General features: G+C 38.0%; 1 long non-coding RNA gene across 1 annotated transcript in view; it reads left to right on the top strand.

Moving 5' to 3' along the window:
* The first annotated feature begins 3,855 nt into the window (after positions 1 to 3,855).
* Positions 3,856 to 21,886, top strand: part of LOC122230946 — a 38,136-nt gene continuing 20,105 nt past the window's right edge. The window contains exon 1 of the long non-coding RNA XR_006207969.1: positions 3,856 to 4,004. This is a non-coding gene — a long non-coding RNA (uncharacterized LOC122230946). The remainder of the gene's footprint in view (positions 4,005 to 21,886) is intronic.

The raw sequence follows: 21,886 nt of genomic DNA, 5'->3' as shown, positions 1-21,886 counted from the left end.
CTTCTGAAGTCCTGGGGAGTGATCAGGTCCCCTCTCCACTCTTGCGAGTGGGCCTGACTAGATTGGGCTGCAGCCTTTCCGGTTCCAACGTCAGGTTCAGGTCCTCACCTGCCAAGTCTCCTTGAGTCCAGCGGGAACAGCAGAGCGGGGCTGGCCTGAAGGGGACAGAGAAGCAGACTGCCAAAATTTAGGCAGGGTGCGCACTCTCCCTTGTGATCCTTCATTCCATCACCGCCTCGCTGTTCTCCCAAACCAGTGGCAACAATGGGCCAGCACAGTTGGGTTTCCTGGTCAGGAAACCAAGTATGTTACGGAACCAGGCTGGAACACTGGTGGAAAAACCAAGCAGCACTCGGATATCTTGGTGAACTGGAGGCTTACTTTACACTGGCAGACTCAGAGGAGACTGTTTCTCCAAAGGTGTGAGCCCGGAATGCAAGTGGGGAGGGTAATTTATAGCCGACAGCCTCCATATCTGTGGAGGTTTTCACCCACACAGCAAACAAAGGAAGAAGAAACCGGAGGAGGGGTATCTAAGCTAGAGACCAGAGTTTGTTTTAGTCCAATCAGCCATCCTTGGCGTACTTTTTATCCACTTCTCCAACACTATATGTTTATTATTAAATGTTTTATGTATTCAGGTGCTTGTTGGCTGCGTATATATTTACAATTGTTACATCTTCTTGTTGGGTTGTCCCATTTATTATTTTATAGTATCCTTTGTCTCTTTTTACAAACCTTGTTTTAAAGTCTATTTTTTTTAATATAAGTATTTCTACTGCTTTCTTTTGACATCCATTTGCCTGATAAATATCCCATCCCCTCACCTTCCATCTGCAGGTGTCTTTAGGTCTGAAATGAGTCTTGTGTAAGCAGCATACAGATGGCTCTTGATTTTTCATCCACTCTGTTACCCTACATCTTTTCATTGGAGTATTCAGCCCATTTTCATTCAAAGTAGTTATTGATAGATATGTATTTATTGCCATTTTGTTACTTGTTTCGTGATGGTTTTCATAATTTTTCTCTGATTCTTTCTTGTCTCTCTTTCATGGTTTCCTGGTTTTCTTTAGTGATATACTTAGGTTCCTTACTTTATTGTTTGTATATTTATTACTTGTTTTTGATTTGTGATTACCCTTAGGTTCAAATATAACATCTTCTGCATATAGCATTCTGTATTAAGCTGATTGTCACTTAATTTTGAATTCATTGGTATTATTTTGTACATCCTTTTATTTTGTACTTCTCTTGACTGATTTTACAGATATACCTTTCTTTTGGTTTTGTGCTATTTTTCCTACTCTTATAGTTTTTGTTTTCTGCTCACATTGTCACCATTGACATTTCTTGGAGGGTTGGTTTAGTGGTCATGTATTCTTTTAACCTTTATTTGTCTGGGAAACTCCTTATCTCTCCTTCTATTCTGAATGATAACCTTGCTGGGTAAAGTATTCTTGACTTCAGAGTTTTCCTTTCCAATACTTTGAATACATAAAGCCACTCCCTTGTGGCCTGAAAGTTTTTGCTGAAAGATAAGCTCATAATCTTAGGGGATTTCCTTTGTATGTAAGTGTCTTCTTTCCTCTTGCAATCTTTAAAATTCTTTCTTTATCTCCACTTTTTGCTATTTTAATTATGTGTGTTGGTATGGAACTCCTTGGGTTGAATTTGTTGGGAGATCTTTGTGCCTCCTGAATCTGGATCTGTTTTCCTCCACACGTTCAGGAAGTTTTCAGCTATTATTTCTTCAAGTACATTTTCTACTCCCCCCTCTCTCTCTTCTCCTTCTGAACTCCCTATAATGCAATTGTCCTTATGTTTGATGGAGTCACTGAGTTCTCTAAGTCTATTCTCGTTATGCAGTATTTATTTATCTCTCATTTGTTCAGCTTGATTCATTTCCATTACTCTGTCTTCCAGGTCACTGATATATTCCTCTGTTTCCTGTAGCCTGTTTATTTTGTCTATTGTATTTTTAATTTCATTTATTGAGTGCTTCATCTCTGATATAATTTTTTTATCTCTTTTTTCAGAGTCTAACTGATGTCCTCTACACTTTTCTGAAGTCCAGTGAGTATCTTTATATTCATTCCTTTAAATTCTCTGCCAGGCATATTATTTCTTTCTCTTCCACTTAGATCTCTTGTTGTGATTTTGTCTTATTTTTTCATTTGGGACATAATTCTCTGTCTCTTTTTTGTTTGTTTGTTTACCTCTCTGTGTCTGTTTCTGTATGTTAGGAAAGTCAGCTATGTTTTCTGCTCTTGAAAGTAGTGGTTTTATGCAGACAAGGTCCTTTAGCACCCACAGAGCAGTGTCCCCTATTCACCAGAACCCGGCATTTCAGGGAAATCTCCTATTTGTGTTGCTTAACTCCTGCTATTATACCTGAGTTGCCTTTCCTTTTAGTCCAGATGTCTAGATTGACTCTTTGCCTATTGTGGGCTCTCCTTACTTTCTGTGATGTTAGTGAAACCCAGACAGGGTGGTTCCGAATGGGTGAGATCCATTCAGAGTAATGGGAGTAATTGTGGGTGTGGGATCAGAGTTAGCAAAATTTGCACTGAGCAGCTAGTCCTAGGCTGATCCCTGGAAGTGCAGCAACAGCCAGAAGTGTGGCACATAGCAGTGGCAGTAGCTAGGCATGTTCAGTGTCTGTGCATAGGGCAGGGTGTCTGTGTATTCAACAGCTCTGTGTGGAATATTGTGGCTGGAGTGTGAGATGTCTGTGCATGCAGCAGCTGGTCTGGGCATATGTGGTGTTAGGGAAATTTGTACTGAGTCACTAGTCCCAAGCCAGATCCCTTGAAATGAGGCGTCTACTGTGGAAAGGTGCACAGAGACAGCAGCTGGGCAGGACATGCATAGAGTTAACAAAATTTGTGCTTAGCCCAGGGTCAAGGCCAGCAGGCTTGGAGTAGGTGAATCTTCAGGAGAACTTGTGTACAGGACACACTGCTAGCAGATTAGATATTATGTGTCTGTACAGTGCTGCCTCCTCAGTACCACAAAGCTCTGTGTTTATGCTGGGGGTCAGGGGAGGAAAATGGCACCTGCCAGCTCTTTTGTTCTCAGAAAAGTCCCCCAACAAAATAAGTATAAATGGATTACCCTTCTGTTGTGTAAGCTGTCACTTTTATATTGCATCTTTTCAGGCTGTTGTCTCTTTAAGGGTGGGGATCTGGCTATCAGTGGCCCTCCTGTGCTCCCAGCTTGCTCAGGGCTAAGTTAGGTGGCTCAGCTGACTTAAAGCTCCAGGCTCCAAGTTCTGCTGATATACAAACTCATAGAATTCAGGCCTGATGGTTTTCAAAGACAGAAATTATGGGGATTCCATATCCCCATGAAGGCTTCCTGGTGTGGACCCCCTTGGGTTGATTTTGATGGAGAGTGTCTGTGCTTCCTGGATGTAGATGTCTGTTTCCTACTCCCAATTAAGGCCGTTTTCAGCTATTATTTCTTTAAAAACATTTTCTTCCCTCTTCTCTCTTTGTTCTTCTAGTATCCCTATAATGCAATTATTATTTGATGATGTTGATCAGTTCCCTTAACCTCTTCCCAATTTTTATAATTTTTTTCTTTTTCCTGTTCCATTTGGGGCTTTCCCCTCTCTTCAACTGGAGATTCTTCCTTTCTGTGTGCAGCGCCAGACCACCTATTTCTGCCCTTTCTAATGTCTCTGATGTGGCTTCTTCTCTACATTTATTAGTGGAGTTTCTTCTGCCAGTATTTGGGTTACTCTCTGTTTTATTTTTTTTTTTTTTACTCAGATATGAGTGATACATAGTTGTAAATGTGGGAAGGGTGAACTTAGGATCTGCAAAACATGTGTGGGTAGGGCACACAGTTTGAACAAGGTGTATGCTGGTTCCTCCTTAGAGGGGTTCCACCATCACCACAACTGGGACCAAGGTCCCACAAAGCAGGTGGGTCGGGAGATGTGGTGTTGGCAAGGTATGCCCTGTCTTCCAGGAGAGGGACCCAACAGCACTGGGACTGAGGTAAGTGTGACTGGGAAGGGAAAATCCACCAAAGTCTCAGGGGAGAGACTGGGCTTGGTACAAGCAAGTTAGATAATTAATGTCAGCACCACGCTGGTTCCCGTAGATGGTCCTGTGTTTAAACTGAAGCGTGGGATAGAGAAATGGCACCTACCAGCTCTTTTGTTTCTGGAGGAGTCTCTGTCTATCCTGGACACATTCTGAAATTGGTAAATAACTCTTCTGCATGACCGAGACATTTTTCTTACTGCTACTTCTAAGCTGTTTGCTCATAGGCTGTTTGCTGTGTCATCTCTTTAAAAGAGGAAGGACAAGGACTCAGTTTCCTATTGTCCTCCAGACTCTCCCCAAACTGAGCCCACTGATTTAAGTCCTGCTGGTTGTAAGAACTCAGGAAACTTGAAACTCAGCTCCTCTAGTTTTCAAAGCCAATTGTTATGGGAATTTGTCTTCCCAAGCAAGCTCCTGGGTGTGATATTCTCCATTCTCTGTGCCTGCCAGTCCCTTCCTCCAGCAGAGAGCCCTGTGATCTATTTACCTTTCCACTGCTTCCTTACACTCCCTACCTTCTTTGATGTGACTTCTATATATTTAGTTGTGGAGTTTGTTCTGCCAGTCTTTGGGTCATTTGCTGAGTTACTGATACTGATGTGAGTGTTATCAAGTTGTACCCTTGGGATGAGGTGAGCCTAGGGTCCTCCTCCTCTGCTATCATCCCATCCTTCTTTTTCCCTGTATTAATTCTAATTCTATTCTATTCTATTCTATTCTATTCTATTCTATTCCATTCTATTCTATTTATTATTTGAGAGAGAGAGAGAGAGAGAGAGAGAGAGAGAGAGAGAGAGAGAGAATCTTAAGCGGGGCTTAATCAATCCCACAACCCTGGGATCGTGATCTGAGCTGAGTCAGATGCTCAACCGAATGAGCCACCCAGGTGTCCCTGTATTAACTCTTTTTAAAATGTTTAGTAGAATTTGCCTTGAAGCCATCTTGTCCTGGACCTTTTTTGGGGACATGGGTAGTTTTTTGTTTGTTTGTTTGTTTGTTTGTTTTATGACTGATTTAATTTCATTGCTAGTAATTGTTCAAACTTTCTATTTCTTCCTGGTTCACTTTTGGAAGGTTATGTGTTTCTAGGAATTTATTCATTTCATTTAGGTTGGTCGATTTATGGGCATATAGTTTTTCATAATATTCTCCTGTAATTCTTTGTATTACTGTGGTGTTGGTTGTTATTTCCCTTCTTTCAGTTCTGATTTAATTTATTTGACTTTTGTCTCTTTTTTTCTTTATGAGTTTGGCTAAAGGTTTATTCATTTTATTGATATTTTCAAAGAACAAGCTCCTGGCTACATTGATCTGTTGTATAGGGGCTTTTTAAGTCTCTATTTCATTTAGTTCTGCTCTAATCTTTATTATTTCCTTCCTTCTACTAGATTTGGACTTTGTTCTTTTTCTAGCTCCTTTAGGTGTAAGACTAGGTTGTTTATTTGAAATTTGTGTTTGTTTATTGAGGTAAGCATGTATTGCTATAAACTTCCCTCTTTGAACTGTCTTTTTTGCATCCCAAAGATTTGAGGCAGTTGTGTTTTCGTTTTCATTTGTCTCATGTATTTTTTGATTTCCTATTTGATTTCTTGGTTGACTTTGATATTTTTGAATCTGTTGAGGCTTATTTTGTGGAGTAATGTGTGATCTATTCTGGAGAATGTTCCATGTCCACATGAAAAGAATGTGTATTTTTCTGTGTTGTTTTTTTTCCCTTTTCTCTTTATATTTATTTTAAATTATTAAGATGCTGACTTTTCACATGATCTTATAACAGGAGTGTTTTTCATACAGTTAATTATGAGCATTTTCACAATTTTTTAAAGGTTCAAGGGCCTGAAAATATTTTTATTGAAATCACTATAAAGCTAATGTGAAAACAAGAAACCAAAAAGTTCTCCCCACTCAGCTTTAGATATAAACTAACTCATCAACAAACAAAATTTGCACATTGATGTGGCTACATCTGTATCAGGGGTCTTCAGAAAACAACTCCAAAGAATAACTATTTTTGTGTTTTTTTGTTTCAAGTTTTTATTTAAATTCTATTTAGTTAACATACAGTATAATACTAGTTTCAATAACAGAATTTAGTGATTCATCACTTACCTACAACACCCAGTGCTCATCACATGTGCCCTCATAAATACTCATCACCCATTTAGGCCATCCCCCTGCCCACTTCCTTCCAGTAACCCTCAGTTTGTTCTCTATTGTTGAGAGTCTCTTTTATGGTTTGTCTGTGTCTTTTATTTTCTTTCCCCTATGTTTATCGGTTTTGTTTCTTAAATTCCACATATAAGTGAAATCATATGGTGTTTATATTTCTCTGACTGACATTTTACTTAGCATAATACACTCCACCTCCAACCATGTTCTTGAAAATAGCAATATTTCATTCTTTTTTTTATGGCGGGGTAATATTCTATTGTGTGTGTATATATACCAAATCTTATTTATACAGTCATTGGTCAGTGGACATTTGGTCTCTTTCCATAATTTAGATATTGTTGATAATGCTGCTATAAACATAGAGGTGCATATATCCCTTCAAATCACTATTTTTTTTTAATTCTTTGGGTAAATACCTAGTAATGCAATTGCTAGATCATAGGATAGTTCTATTTTTAACATTTTGAGGAACCTCCATACTGTTTTCCACAGTGGTGGCACAAGTTTGCATTCCCACCAACAGTGTGTTTCTCTGCACCCTCCAACATTTGTTCTTCCTTGTGTTGTTAATTTTAGCCCCTCTGATTTGTGAGGTGGTATCTCATCATAGTTTTAATTTATATTTCCCTGAAGATGACTGATGTTGAGCATTTTTTCATGTGTCTCTTAGCCATTTGTATGCATTCTTTGGAAAAACACCTAATCATGCCTTCTGCCCATTTCTTAACTGGATTATTTGTTTTTGGCTATTGAGTTGCATCAGTTCTTTATATATTTTGGATACTAACTATCAGATATGCCATTTGCAAATATCTTCTCCTTTTCTGAAGGTTGTATTTTAGTTTTGTTGATTGTTCCCTTCACAATTGCAGAAGCTTTTTCTCTTGATGAAGTCTCAAAGTTTATTTTTGCTTTTGTTTCCCTTGCTTCAGGGGATGTGCCTGGCAAGAAGTTGTTATAGCCAATGTCAAAGTGTTTACTGACTTTTTTCTCCTCCAGGATTTTGGTGGTTCTCTGTATCACATTTAGGTCCTTCATTCATTTTGAATATATTTTTGTGTATGGTGTAAGAAAGTTGTATGGTTTCATTCTTCTGCATTTTGTTGTCCAGTTTTCCAAACACTATTTGTTGAAGAGACTGTCTTTTTTCCATTGGATATTCTTTCCTGCATTTTCAAAGAAGAGTTGGCCTTATAGATCCATTTGTGTTTTTTCATTAATGTTTATTTTGAAAGGAGAGAAAGAGAGTACTGGGAAGGGGCAGAGAGAGAGGTAGAGAGAAAATCCCAAGCAGGCTCTGAGCTGTCTGGGCTTGATCTCATGAATGACCTGGGCTGAAATCAAGAATCAAACCCTTAAATGACAGTCACCCAGGCACCCCTCTGAGTTTTCTATTCTGTTCCATTGATCTATGTCTGTGTTTGTGCTTGATGACTACAGCTTTTGTAATATAGCTTAAAATCCAGAATTGTGATACCTCCAGCTTTGCCTTTCTTTTTTAAGATTGCTTTCACTATTCAGACTCCTTTGTGGTTCCATGCAAATTTTAGGATTGTTTGTATAGCTCTGTTAAAAATACTTGTAGTATTTTTGCAAGGATTGCATTGAATGTGTAGATTGCTTTGGATAGTATAGACATTCTAACAGTGTTTGTTCTTCTAACCCATGAACATGATTTTTAAAAAAATTTCTTTGTGTCTTCTTCAATTTCTCTCATAAGCATTCTATAGTCTTCAGAGTACAGATCTTTTACTTCTTTAGTTAGGTTTATTCCTAGGTATCTTATGGGTTTTGGTACAATAGTAACTGGGAGTGATTCCTATATTTCTCTTTCTGCCACTTCAATATTGTATTGAAATGGACAGATTTCTGTATGTTGATTTTGTATCCTGTTACTTTACTGAATTTCTGTATCAGTTCTAGAGATTTTGTGTTGTGTGTGTGTGTGTATGTGTGTAGTCATTCAGGTTCTATGTAGGGTATCACGTCATCTATGAAGAGTGAAAGTTTGACTTCTTGCTAATTTGGATGACTTTTATTTCTTTTTGTTTTCTGATTGCTGAGGTTAGGACTTCAAGTACTATATCGAATGACAATGGTGAGAGTGGATATCCCTGTCGTGTTTCTGACTGTAGGGAAAAAGCTTTCAATTTCTCCCCACTGAGGATGAAAGTAGCTATGGGTTTTTCATATGTGCTTTATGATTTTGAGGTATGTTCCTTCTATCCCTACTTTGTTGAGGGTTTTTATTAAGAATTGATGCAATACTTTGTCATTTTTTCTACATCTATTGACAGATCATCGTTTTATTAATGTGGTGATTCACATTGACTGATTTGAAAATATCGAACCACTCCTGCAGCCCAGGAATAAATCCCACTAGACTGTGGTGAATGATTCTTTTAATGTATTGTTGGATTCAATTTGCTAGTATTTTGCTGAGAAATTTGTCATCCATGTTCATTTGGGATATTGGTCTGTAATTTTTCCCTTTTAGCAGGGGGTCTTTTTTTTTGGTGTTGGAATCAAGATAATTTTGGCCTTGTCAAATGAGTTTGGAAGTTTTCCTTCCATTTATATTTTTTGGAAAAGTTTGAGAAGAATAGGTATTAACTTTTCTCTAAATGTTTAGTAGAATTCCCCTGGGAAGTCATCTGGCCTTGGACTTTTGTTTTTTGGGAGATTTTTGATTATTGATTCAACTTCTTTTCTGTTTATCAGTCTGTTCAAATTTTATATTTCTTCCTGTTTCAGTTTTGGGAGGTTATATGTTCCTAGGAATTTATCCATTTCTTCCAGATTGCCCAATTTGTTGGCATATAATTTTTCATAATATTCTCTTATAATTTTTCCTGTGGTGTAGATTGTAATATCTCCCCTTTCATTTTTTATTTTATTTATTTGGATTCTTTCTCTTTTCTTTTTGATAAGTCCAGCTAGGGGTTTATAAAGTTTTTAATTCTTTCAATAAACCAGCTCCTAGTTTCATTGGTCTGTTCTACTGTTTTTGTTTGTTTCTCTATCATTTGTTTCTGCTCTAATCTTTATTATTTTCCTTCTTCTGGCTTTAGGTTTCATTTACTATTCTTTTTCTTGCTACTTTAAGTTTAAGGTTACATTATGTTTGAGAGTTTTGAGATTTTTCTACCTTTTTGAGGTAGACCTATATTCTATATACTTCCCTCTTATGACTGCTTTTGCTGTACCCCAAAGGTTTTGGACCATACTGTTTCATATGTTTCTATGTCATAAACATTTTTAAAAAATATTTATTTATTTTTGAGAGAGGAAGACAGAGGGTGTAAGAGGTAGAGAGAAAGAGGGACAGAGAATCTGAAGCAGGATCAGGCTCTGAGATGTCAGCACAGAGCCTGACGTGGGGCCTGAACCCACAGTTTTCAAATTCATGACCTGAGCCAAAGTCGGACACTTAACTGACTGAGCCGCCCAGGTGCCCCTCTTTCTTTCTGTGTATTTTTAAATATTTCATATGTTTCTATGTATTTTTTAATTTATTCTTTAATTTCCTGGTTAACCCACCCATTCTGTTGTAGGATTGTTTTTAACCTCCATGTATTTGTGGTATTTCCAAATTTTTTCTTCTGGTTGGCTTCAAGTTTCACAGCATTGTGGTCATCAAATATGCATGATATGATCTTAATCTTTTTGTACTTGTTGAGGCTTGATTTGTGACTTATTGTCAAATATTGTGAAATGTGATCTATTCTGGAGAATGTCCCATGTGTACTTGAAAAGAATGTGTATTCTGTTAATTTAGGATGAAATGTTCTAAATATAGCTTTTAAGTCCATCTAGTCCAGTGTGTCATTCAAAGCCATTGTTTCCTTTTTGATTTTATTCTTAGATGATCTGTCCATTGTTGTAAGTGTGGTGTTAAATCCGCTGCTACTATTGTGTTATTATCAATGAGTTCCTTTATGTTTTTTATTAATTGTTTTATATATTTGGGTGTTTTCCATTTGGGGGCATAAATGTTTACAAATGTGAGATCTTGTTGGATAGATGCCTTTATTATGATATATTATGATATAGTGCCCTTATTCATCTTTTGTTACAGTCTTTGTTTTAAAGTCTAGTTTGTTTGATATAAGTATGGCTACTCTGGCTTTCTTTTGATGTCCATTAGTGTGATAATTGCTTCTCCATCCCCTCACTTTCAATCTGTAGGTGTCTTTACGTCTAAGATGAGTCTCTTGTAGGTGCATATAGATTAGTCTTGATTTTTTTGAATCCATTCAGATATCCTATGTATTTTGATGGAGCATTTAGTCCATTTACATTCAGAGTGATTATAGATAGCTATGATCTTTGTGCCATTGTATTACCTTTAAGTTGTAGTTTTTCGAAATTTTCTCTGTTCCTTTGTAGTCTTTGTCATTTTTGGTCTTTCTTTCCCACTCAAATAGTCCTCTTTAATATTTCCTGTAGGGCTGTATTAGTGGCCATGAACTCCTTTAGTATTTGTTTGTCTGAGAAACTCTTTATCTATCCTTCTATTCTGAGTGGCAGCCTTGCTAGTTAATGTATTCTTGGCAACATGTTTTCCCATTCAGCATGTTGAATATATCATGCCACTCCCTTTAGGCCTGGCAAATTTCTGATAGAGGTCTACTCCTAACTTTATTTGTCTTCCCTTGTAGGTTAGGGAATTCCTTTCCCTTGTTGTTTTTAGGATTTTTTTCCTTATCTCTGTATTTTTCAAATTTTACTGTGATATGTCTTGGTGTTGGTCTGTTCTGGTTAATTTTGATAGGAGTTCTCTCTGCCTCTGAGATTTGAATGTCTGCTTCTTCCCCTTGATTAGGAATATTTTCAGCTATACTTTGCTCGTATAAACCTTCTGCCCCCTTTCCCTTTGTTTTTCTTCTGGGACTCCTATGATATGAATGTTATTATGGTTTATGGAGTTGCTGAATCCTCTGAGTCAACATTCATGATCCATGATTTTTCTTTCCCTCTCTCTATTCAGTTTCCCTATTTTCCATAATTTTATCTTCTATATCACTTATTCACTCCTTTGTTTCTTCCATCTTTGTGGTCATTACAGCAAGTGGCTTTTGCATCTTGGTTATAGCATTTTTTATTTAGGTCTGACTAGATTTTAGGTCTTTTATCTCTGCATTAAGGGACTCCTTGGTGTCTTTTATGCTTTTCTTAAGTCCAGCAATATCCTTCTGACTGTTTTAAATTCTGGGTTAGGCATATTGCTTATATGTTTACATTAGATCCCTGGCCATGACCTTTTCTTGTTCTCTCTTTTAAGATGAATTCTTTCATCTTAGCCTTTTGTTTATGTCTCTGTCTTCTTTCTGTGTTAGGAAAGTGTATTATGTTTCCTGCTACTGAGAGTAATGGTTTTATGGAGAAGAGGTCATATACTGTCCAGGGCCTGGCACTTCAGGAGTTTCTCTTTTGTATGCTGTATGCACTCTGCTACTGTGTTTGGCTGCTCTTTCCTTCACATCAGTCCTCTTCAGAGTTTCTCCTTGGCTGAAGTGGAAAGTGTTTGAACCTTGTCCATAGTGTGGCAAGTTTTAACTAGGTGTTATCTGGTCTGCTTGCTAAAAGAGGTCTGATATTATTTCCATTAGAGCTGAAGCTTTTCAGCACTCTATGGTTAGTAAACTTGGTATTTGCAGGGAGGTTTGTGTTGGTCTTCTGTGGAATGGCCTTGATGGTCTGGTACTCAGGCATATTTGTTCTAGTTAAAAAGCACCTGAAAAGTGGAGAAGGGTGGGGCTTGTTGTATGTGGCTCCACTGTTGTTGATGTTCTACTCACTGAACTCAGTCTGTACTGAGTGAGGCATCAGCTCTCTCTGTCACCCCCAGAGATGAGAGTTCACACCTGCCAGTGTCTTGGAAGCCCTCACAGAAGAGCAAACAATATCTCCACGTGTGTCTCCAGTATCCCTCTGATCCCTGCCTTCACCTTGTCTGTGTTGGGGCTGTCTGCCTACCTGGCCATTCAGTGTACCTGTCTTTTAACTCAGGCATACCAGCTGAGTTTCAAAACTCTGAACTTTAGATAATCAGCATGGCATGGACCTGTGCTGGTCCTCTAGGGTAGGGTCTCACTGCACTATGGCTGGTTTGTCCAAGAAGGGCAGTCACACCAATACATAGGATCTTGGATTTTAGAGTAAGGCACAGCAACAAGCAGGTATCTCTATACCTGTGCTTAATGGGTGAGGGAGTGCAATGGTACCCACCGGGTATTTTGTCCTCTGAGAAGCAATGATCCCCCCTCTCTGATGCACTCCAACACGGAGGAAACACCTCTCTCCGTGTGTCCCAGGGGATCCTCAGATCACACCATCTTCTCCCAGGCCACTGCCCTCCTTCTCCACAGGAACAGCACCACACATGCCAGGCTCTACACTGGCCACAGACTGGATTCCTAAATCTCCACTCTCTGAGCTCTGCTAGTTGTAAAAACTCATAATAATGAGCCCCTCTTTTGGAGGAACCAAGATGGTGGAACAACATGGAAGTGGTTTTTTTTTGCATCTCTCATCCCTGAAATGCAGCTAGATCAACACTAAACCATCTTGCACATCTAGAAAACTGATTTGAGGATTAACACAACAATCTACACAACGTGAATCACAGAACTCGACAGGTACATTGTTCAGAGAGGTGAACTGGGGGAGAGAGAAGCCATGATGGGTAGGGAGCTGTTTTTGCTTGTGGAGAGAGGATGGCTACAGGGAGAGAGGGTGGGAAAACCTCCCCTCCCAAAAGCGGCAGGAGAAAAAAGAAAGAGTTCACAAGGGACTGAACAAAAAAGTAAGAAAGGAGAAAAGAGAGGGTTTAAATTCCATTAAGATTCTATAAACAGTGGAAGCACAGAGTCTGAAACTCTACAGCTCAATACCTGGCAGTACTCTGGTGGGAAGGGCAAATCACCAAGAGCAGAGAGCAAGGTCTGAAGGGTCCTTGGGCCACACAGGGAAGGCAGTTCCCCTGCTGGGAGGACATTTGGTAGAGGCTGTGTGGCCACCCCACAGGCAAAGTCCCAGCAGAGCCTGGAGAACAACCACATTCACTGGTGCTGGAACAAGGACATTAAGGGGGAAGCCTGGTGCCAGATGTGTGTTGTGATTTACCTTAATCCCTGAAACACTGCTGCTACATGATTCCATGAATTTTTCTGGAGCAGGCTGGCACCTAGCTGCAGTCTCTGGACATTGCAAGCAGTGTGGGCTCACAAATGTTCTGGAGGCAGGCAGGCACTCAGCCATTGCTCTGTGAGACCTTCCCTCAGTGGGTCAGAATGAGTCAAAGCCACAATCCCTCAGAAGTGAGGGTTTGGGAACACAGCCACATCTGGGATGAACTCAGGAGAGAGGTGCCACCTAGCAGCCTGATGGCCTGGTCACAGACAGTGTAAAAGTGGGGAGTGGATGGTAGCCACAAACAAACGAGGGTGACCAATTGCTGGTGGGAGAGCACAGAGTTCTGATACTAGAGACTGCATAGCTGGGTGATGCTATTTTCACCCTTTCTGCACATGCTCATACACAGCTACATACGCCACAACAATCCACCCCAGTAAACTAAGCAGGGCCATCTAGTGGATAATGGAGCCATTACACTAAACTCCACCCAACTGGGCCAACCTCGTTCTTCAGGAACACAAGTCTCTCTGCCTGCTTAGTTTGTGGACTATAAAGTGCTTCGTAGTTTGACTTCTAAGGGAAAATGGATGTAATTTCCATCATATTTCATTCTGTTCGCCAGTCCATATACTCACTTTTTTTCTTTTATTTTCTTACTCTTAAATGCAGAAAGATAAAATGTGTATTTTTATTTTCTATTTTTAGTAAAAAAGTTTAATTTTGTTTCCACTATATTTTTACTTTTTTGTAAATAATCATAATTCTATTTTACTTCTGCAATTTCATTTTATTTTATTTTAGTGTATTCATTTTTTTCAAATTTTCAAACGTTTTCCTTCTTTTTTCTTTTTTTCCTTTTTTTTATCTTTCCCTTTTTTCTATAATCTATCAAGTTCCTTTCAGCAACCAGAATAAAACACACCTAGGAACTAGCATCCTTTATTTGATTTTGTTGTGTTGTTTTTAATTTTTAATTTTTTTTACCTTATTAGCTTCTTTTCTTCCTTCAAAATGATGAAACAAAGGAATTCACCCCAAAAGAAAGAACAGGAAGAAATGATAGCCAGTATTTAATCAACACAGATACAAGATGATGCCTCAACCAGAATTTAGAATCATGGTAATAAGAATACTAGCTGGGGTTGAAATAGATTAGAATCCCTTTCTGCGGAGACAAAAGAAGTAAAAGCTAGTAAGGATGAAATAAAAAATGCTATAACTGAGCTGCAATCTCAGATGGATGCCATGGCAGCAAGGATGGATGAAGCAGAGCAGCGAATCATTGAGATAGAGGACAAACTTATGGAGAACAGTGAAGCAGAAATAAAAGGGAAATAAGGCAAAACAGCATGATTTAAGAACTAGAGAACTTAGTGACTCATTAAAAAGGAACAACATCAGAATCATAAGGGTCCCAGAAGAGGAAGAGAGAGAAAAAGGGGGAGAAGGGTACTGTGAGCAACCCATACCAGAAAATTTTCCTAATCTGGGCAAAGACACAGACATCAAAATCCAGGAAACACAGAGGACTCCAATTAGATTCAACAAAAACCGACCATGAACAAGATGTATAAGAGTCAAATTCACAAAATACTCAGGTAAGGAAAGAATCATGAAAGCAGTAAGGGAAAAATGTCCTTAACCTCCAATGGAAGACAGATCAGGATCACAGCACACCTATGCACAGAAACTTGGCAGGCCAGAAAGGAGTGGCAGGATTTTTTCAACGTGCTGAATCAGAAAAATATGCACACAAGAATTCTTCATCCAGCAAACCTGTCATTCAAAATAGAAGGGGAGATAAAAAGTTTCCCAGACAAAAAAAATTAAAGAAGTTCATGACCACTAAGCCAGTCCAGAAGAAACATTTAGGGGGACTCTCTGAGGAGGGAAAAGACGAAAACAAACAAACAAACAAACAAACAAACAAACAAGAAAACAAACAAAAAGACCAAAAGCAGCAAAAAATAGAAAGGACCAGAAAACACCACCAGAAACTCCAACTTTACAAGCAACATAATGGCAATAAATTCAGATATTTCAGTACTCACTCTAAACATCATGGATTAAATACTCCAATCAAAAGACAGGGTAACAGAATGGAAAAGAAAACAAGATCCATCTATATACTGTTTACAAGAGACCCACTTTAGACCTAAAGACACCTTCAGACAGAAAGAGGATAGAGAACCATCTATCATGTTAATGGTCGACAAAAGAAAGCTGTAGTAGCCATACTTATATCAGACAATCTAGACTTTAAAATAAAGACTGTAACAAGTGGTGAAGAAGGGCATTATATCATAATTAAGGGGTCTATCCACCAAGAACTCCTAACAATTGTGAACATTTATGCTCCAAATATGGAAGTACACAAATATATAAATCAATTAATCACAAACATAAAGAAACTCATTGATAATACTACCATAATGGTAGGGGACATCAACACCCCACTTACAGCAATGGACAGATCATCTAATCAGAAAATCAAAAAGAAAACAATGTGACACACTGGAACAGATGAACTAAATAGATGTATTCAGGACATTTCATCCTAAAGCAGCAGAATACACATTCTTCTACAGTGGACATAGAATGGTCTCCAGAATAGATCACATACTGGGACATAAATCAGCCCTCAAGAGTACAAAAATATTGAGATCATACCTTACATATTTTCAGACCACAATGCTATGCAACTCAAAGTCAACCACAAGAAAATATCTGGAAAGATAAAAAATACCTGGAGACTAAAGAACATCCTACTAAAGAAGGAAGGGGTTAACCAAGAAGTTAAAGAGGCAATTAAGAGGTATATGGAAACCAATGAAAATGATAACACCACAGCCCCAAATATCTGTAATTCAGCAAAGGCGGTCATAAGAGGGAAATATATAGCAATACAGGCCTTCCTAAAGACAGAAGAAAGGTCTCAGATACTCAAACTAACTTTATACCTTAAAGAGCTGAAAAAGAACAGCAAATAAAACCCAAAACCAGTAGAAGACAGGAAATAATAAAGATTAGAGCAGAAATTAATGATATCAAAACAAAACAAAACAAAAAAAAAAGTAGAACAAATCAATGAAGCCATAAACTGTTTCTTTAAAAGAATTAACAAAATTGATAAGCCCAGCCAGATTGATCAAAAAAAAAAAAAAAAAGGAAAGGACCCAAGTTAATGAAATCAAGAATGAAACATGAGAGACCACAACCAACACAGCAGAAATACAAACAATAATAAGAGAATATTACAAGAAATTATACGCCAATAAAATGGGAAATCTGGAAGAAATGGACAAGTTCTTAAAACATATACACTACCACAACTGAAAAGGGAAAATGGAAAATTTGAACAGACCCATAACCAATAAAGAAATCAAATTAGTAATTTAAAAACTCCCAAAAAACAAGAGTCCAGGGCAAGATGGCTTTCAAGGGGAATCCTACAAAACATTTAAAGAGGTAACACCTATTCTCTTGAAGTTGCTCCAAAAAATAGAAATGGAAAGAAAACTTCCATAGTCTTTCTAGGAACCCAGCATTACCTTGATTCCAAAACCAGACAAAGACCCCACTAAAAAGGAGAACTATAGACCAATTTCCCTGATGAACATGGATGCAAAAATCCGCAAAAAGTTATTAGCCAACTGGATCCAACAATACATTAAAAAAAATTATTCACCACGACCAAGTGGGACTTATACCTGGGATGCAGGGCTGGTTCAATATTCATAAAACAATCAGTGTGATATGTTACATCAGCAAAAAAGGGACAAGAACCACATGATCTTCTGAATAGATGCAGAGAAAGCATTTGACAAAACAGCATTCTTTCTTGATAAAAACCCTCAAGAAAGTAGGGATAGAAGGATCATACCTCAAGATCATAAAGACCATAAATGTAAGACCCACCAATAATATCATCCTCAATGGGGAAAAACTGATCACTTTCCCCCTAAGGTCAGGAACGAGACAGGGATGTCCACTCTCACCACTGTTATCCAACATAGTATTGGAAGTCTTAGCCTCAGCAGTGAGACAACGCAAAGGAATAAAAGACATCCAAATCAGCCAGGAGGAGGTCAAAATTTCACTCTTCACAGATGACGTGATACTTTATATGGAAAACCCAGAAGATTCCACCAAAAAACTGCTAGAACTGATTCATGAATTCAGGAAAGTTGTAGGATATAAAGTCAATGCACAGAAATCGGTTGCATTCCTATACACCAACAGTGCAGCAACAGAAAGAGAAATCAAGAATAGATCCCATTTTCAATTGCACCAAAAACCATAAAATACCTAGGAATAAATCTAACCAAAGAAGTGAAAAATCTATACACTGAAAACTATAGAAACCTTGTGAAAGAAATTGAAAAATACACAAAAAAGGGGAAAATATTCCATGTTCCTGGATAAGAAGAACAAATATTGTTAAAATGGCAATACTACCCAAAGCAATCTACATATTCAATGAAATCGCTATCAAAATAACACCAGCATTCTTCACGGAGCTAGAACAAATAATCCTAAAATCTGTATGGAACCAGAAAAGACCCCGAATAGCCAAAGCAATCTTGAGAAAGAAAACCAAAGCTGGAGGCATCACAATCCCGCACTTCAAGCTGTTTTACAAAACTGTAATCATCAAGACAGTATGGTACTATCACAAGAACAAACACTCAGATCAACAGAACAGAATAGAGAACCCAGAAATGGACACACAAACATATGGCCAACTAGCCTTTGACAAAGCAGGAAAGAATACCCAATGGAATAAAGATAGTCTCTTCAGCCAATGGTGCTGGACAGCAACATGGGAAAAAAACGAACCTGGACCACTTTATTTTAAGGTTTATTCATTTTTGAGAGACAGATAGAGTGTGAGTGGGGGAGGGGCAAAAAACGAGGAAGACAGAATCTGAAGTAGGCTCCAAGCTGTCAGCACAGAACCTGACCTGGGGCTCAATTCAAGAAGTGAGATTATGACCTGAGCCTAAATCAGATGCTCAACCGACTGAGCCATCCATGTGCCTACTAACCTGGACCACTTTATTACACCATACGCAAAAATAAACTCAAAATGGATGAAAGATCTAAATGTAAGACAGTAAGCCATCAAAATCCTAGAGGAGAAAGCAGGTAAAAACCTCTTTGACCTCAGCCACAGCAACTTCTTTCTCAACATATTTCTGGAGGCAAGGGAACAAAAGCCAGAATGAACTACTGGGATCTCATCAAAATAAAAAGTTTCTGCACAGTGAAGGAAACAATCAGCAAACCTAAAGGCAACCAACGGAATTGAAGAAGATATTTGCAAATGACGTATCAGATGAAGGGTTAGTATCCAAAATCTATAGATAACTTATCAAAATCAACACCCAAAAAACGAATAATCCAGTGATGAAATGGGCAAAAGACATGAATAGACACTTCTCTAAAGAAGACATACAGATGGCCAACTGACACATGAAAAAATGCTCAACATCACTCATCATCAGGGAAATACAAATCAAAACCACAATGAGATGCCACCTTACACCTGTCAGAATGGCTAACATTAACAGCCCAGGAAACAACAGATGTTGGCGAGAATGCAGAGAAAGAGGATCTCTTTTGCACTGCTGGTAGGAATGCAAACTGTTGCAGCCACTCTGTAAAACAGTATGGAGGTTCCTCAAAAAATTAAAAATAGAACTACCCTACAACCCAACAATTGCACTACTAGGTATCTATCCAAGGGATTCAGGTGTGCTGTTTTGAAGGGGCACATGTACCCCAATGTTTATAGCAGTACTATTGACAATAGCCAAAGTATGGAAAGAACCCAAATGTCCATTGATGGGTGAATGGATAAAGAAGATGTGGTACATATACAGTGGAGCATTACTCAGCGATCAAAAAGAATGAAATCTTGCCATTTACAACTACATGGATGGAACTAGAGGGTATTATGCTAAGTGAAATTAGTCAGTCAGAGAAAGACAAATATCATATGGCTTCACTAATGTGAGGAATTTAAGACACAAAACAGATGAACATAAAAGAAGGGAAGCAAAAATAACATAAAAACAGGAAGGGGGACAAAACATTAGAGACTCTTAAATACAGAGAGCAAACAGAGAGTTACTGGAGGGGTTGTGGGAGGGGAATTGGTTAAATGGGTAAGGGGCATTAAGGAATCTACTCCTGAAATCATTGTTTCACTATATGCTAACTAACTTGGATATAAATTAAAAAAATAAAATAATAAAATAAAATAATGAGACCCTCTTATTTTCCCAGCCAATATTTTTGGTGAAATCTTTCACTTCTGTGATCGCCTGTGGGTTTCTCTGTCTCTGTGTGTGTGTCTCTCTCTCCACTCTCTGTGATCAGGGCTCCCTGCCCTCCATAGCACCCATGATCCCCTTCCTTCTCCAAATCACATCTCTGCTCCTCCTACCTTTCATGATATGGCTTCTCCTCTCCTTCTAGTTGTTCTGTTTGTTTTCTCAGTCTTGAGATCTATTTGTTGGGTGTTCAGAATGATTTGATATTTATATAGCTGTGTTCAAGGCATGAGGCAAGCATAGGGTCCTACTTGTACTCCACTATTTTAACTTTCCCATCTATTTTTGGATGAAATTTTCCGTATATATCTGTCAGGTCCATCTCGTCCAATGTGTCACTCAAAGCCACTGTTTCTTTCTTGATTTTCTGTCTGAATGATCTGTCCATTGATGTAAATGTGGTGTTAAGGTCCCTATTACTGTTATGTTACTGTCAGTTTTTTTCTTTAGGACTGTTAATAGTAACTTTATGTATTTAGATGCCGCCATATTGGGTGTGTAAATATTTGCAATTGTTACATCTTCCTATTGGATTGTTCCTTTATGATTACATAGTGTCCTTCAGTGTCACTTGTTAAAGTCTTTGTTTTAAAGTCTATTTTGTCTGACATAAGTTGTTGGTACCCAGCTTTCTTTTGACATTTACATGGTAAGTGATTTTTTGTCCCTTCTTTTTTAATCTACATGTCTTTTTAGGTATGGAGTGAGTTTGTTGTAGGTAGCATGCACGTGGGTCTTTTTTATCCATTCAGTCTCCCTATGTCTTTTGATTATTTAGTACATTCACATTTAAAGTAATTATTGAGATGTATGTAGTTATTGTCATTTGTGAGTTATTTTCTGGTTGTGTTTGTAGTTCTTTATTCCTTTCTTCTCTTGCCTTCTTCCTTTGTGGTTTGATGGTTTTCTTTAGTGTTATGCTGGATTCCTTTCTCTTTATTTTTTTGTGTATCTGTTTTGATTTGTGGTTATCATTAGGTTCAAATTACATCTATGAATATAGCAGTCTACATAAATTGATGGTCACCTAAGTTTGGACCCATTCTAAAAGCACTAAATTAGCTATTATACCCCCTACATATTATGTTTTGATGTCATACTTTACATGCTATTATTTTGTAAACCTTTGACCAATTTTTATAGATATAATTGATTTTACTGCCTTTGTGCTTTTCCTCCATACTAGCTTTATAAGTGATTTATCTACTACTTAGTATATGTTTGTATTTACTTGTCAAATTTTTTCCTTTTATAATTTTCTTATTCCTCTTCATGGCCTTTTCTTTCTGCTCAAAGAATTCCCTTTAATGGTTCTTATAAGACTGGCTTGGTGGTGATGAACTCTTCAACTTTTGTTTTTCTGGTTAACTCTATCTCTTCCTGTATACTGAATGATAATTGTTCCAGATAGAGTATTCTTGGTTGCAGGATTTTTCCTTTGAATTCTTTGAGTATATCATGTCATTCCCTTCTGGTCTGTAGTGTTTCTGCTGAAAAAATTCTGCTGATACCCTAATGTGGTTACTTTTGTAAGTGAATGTTTTATTTTTTCTTGCTGCTTTTGTTTATTTAAAAAAAATTTTTAAAATATTTATTTATTTTTGAAAGAGCACATGAGAGAACATAGACAGGCAGAGAGAGTGAGAGAAGGGGAGGAACAGAGAGAGAGGGAGACACAGAGTCCAAAGCAGGCTCCAGGCCCTGAACTGTCAGCACAGAGCCCGACACAGGGTTCGAACCCACAGTGAGTTCTTGATCTCAGCCGAAGTCAGATGCTTAACCAACTGAGCCACCCAGGCACCCTGTATCTTGCTGCTTTTAAAATTCTCTCTTTATCACTACTTTTTGCCACTTTTATTATTATGTTTCTTGGTGTGGACCTCCTTGGGTTGATTTTGTTGGAGGCTCCATGTGCTTCCTGAATCTAGACATCTGTTTCCTACCCCCAGTTAGGGCAGTTTTTAGCTATCATTTCTTTAATTTTTATTTTCTCTTATCTCATTGTTCTCCTTCTAGGATCCCTATAATGCAAATGTTATTTAGGGTGATGATGTTGTTGAATTCCCTTAACCTATTCTCATATTTTTATTATTCTTTTTTTTCTTTTTCCTGTTCCATTTGGTTGCTTTCCATTACCCTGTCTTCCAGGTTGCTGAATCATTTTCTGCCTTCTCTAATTTC

Source organism: Panthera tigris, chromosome D1 (assembly GCF_018350195.1).
Source record: "Panthera tigris isolate Pti1 chromosome D1, P.tigris_Pti1_mat1.1, whole genome shotgun sequence".
Lineage (NCBI taxonomy): Eukaryota > Metazoa > Chordata > Mammalia > Carnivora > Felidae > Panthera > Panthera tigris.
Note: the sequence above shows the minus strand (reverse complement) of the source record. Positions and strands in the feature narration are given on the sequence as shown.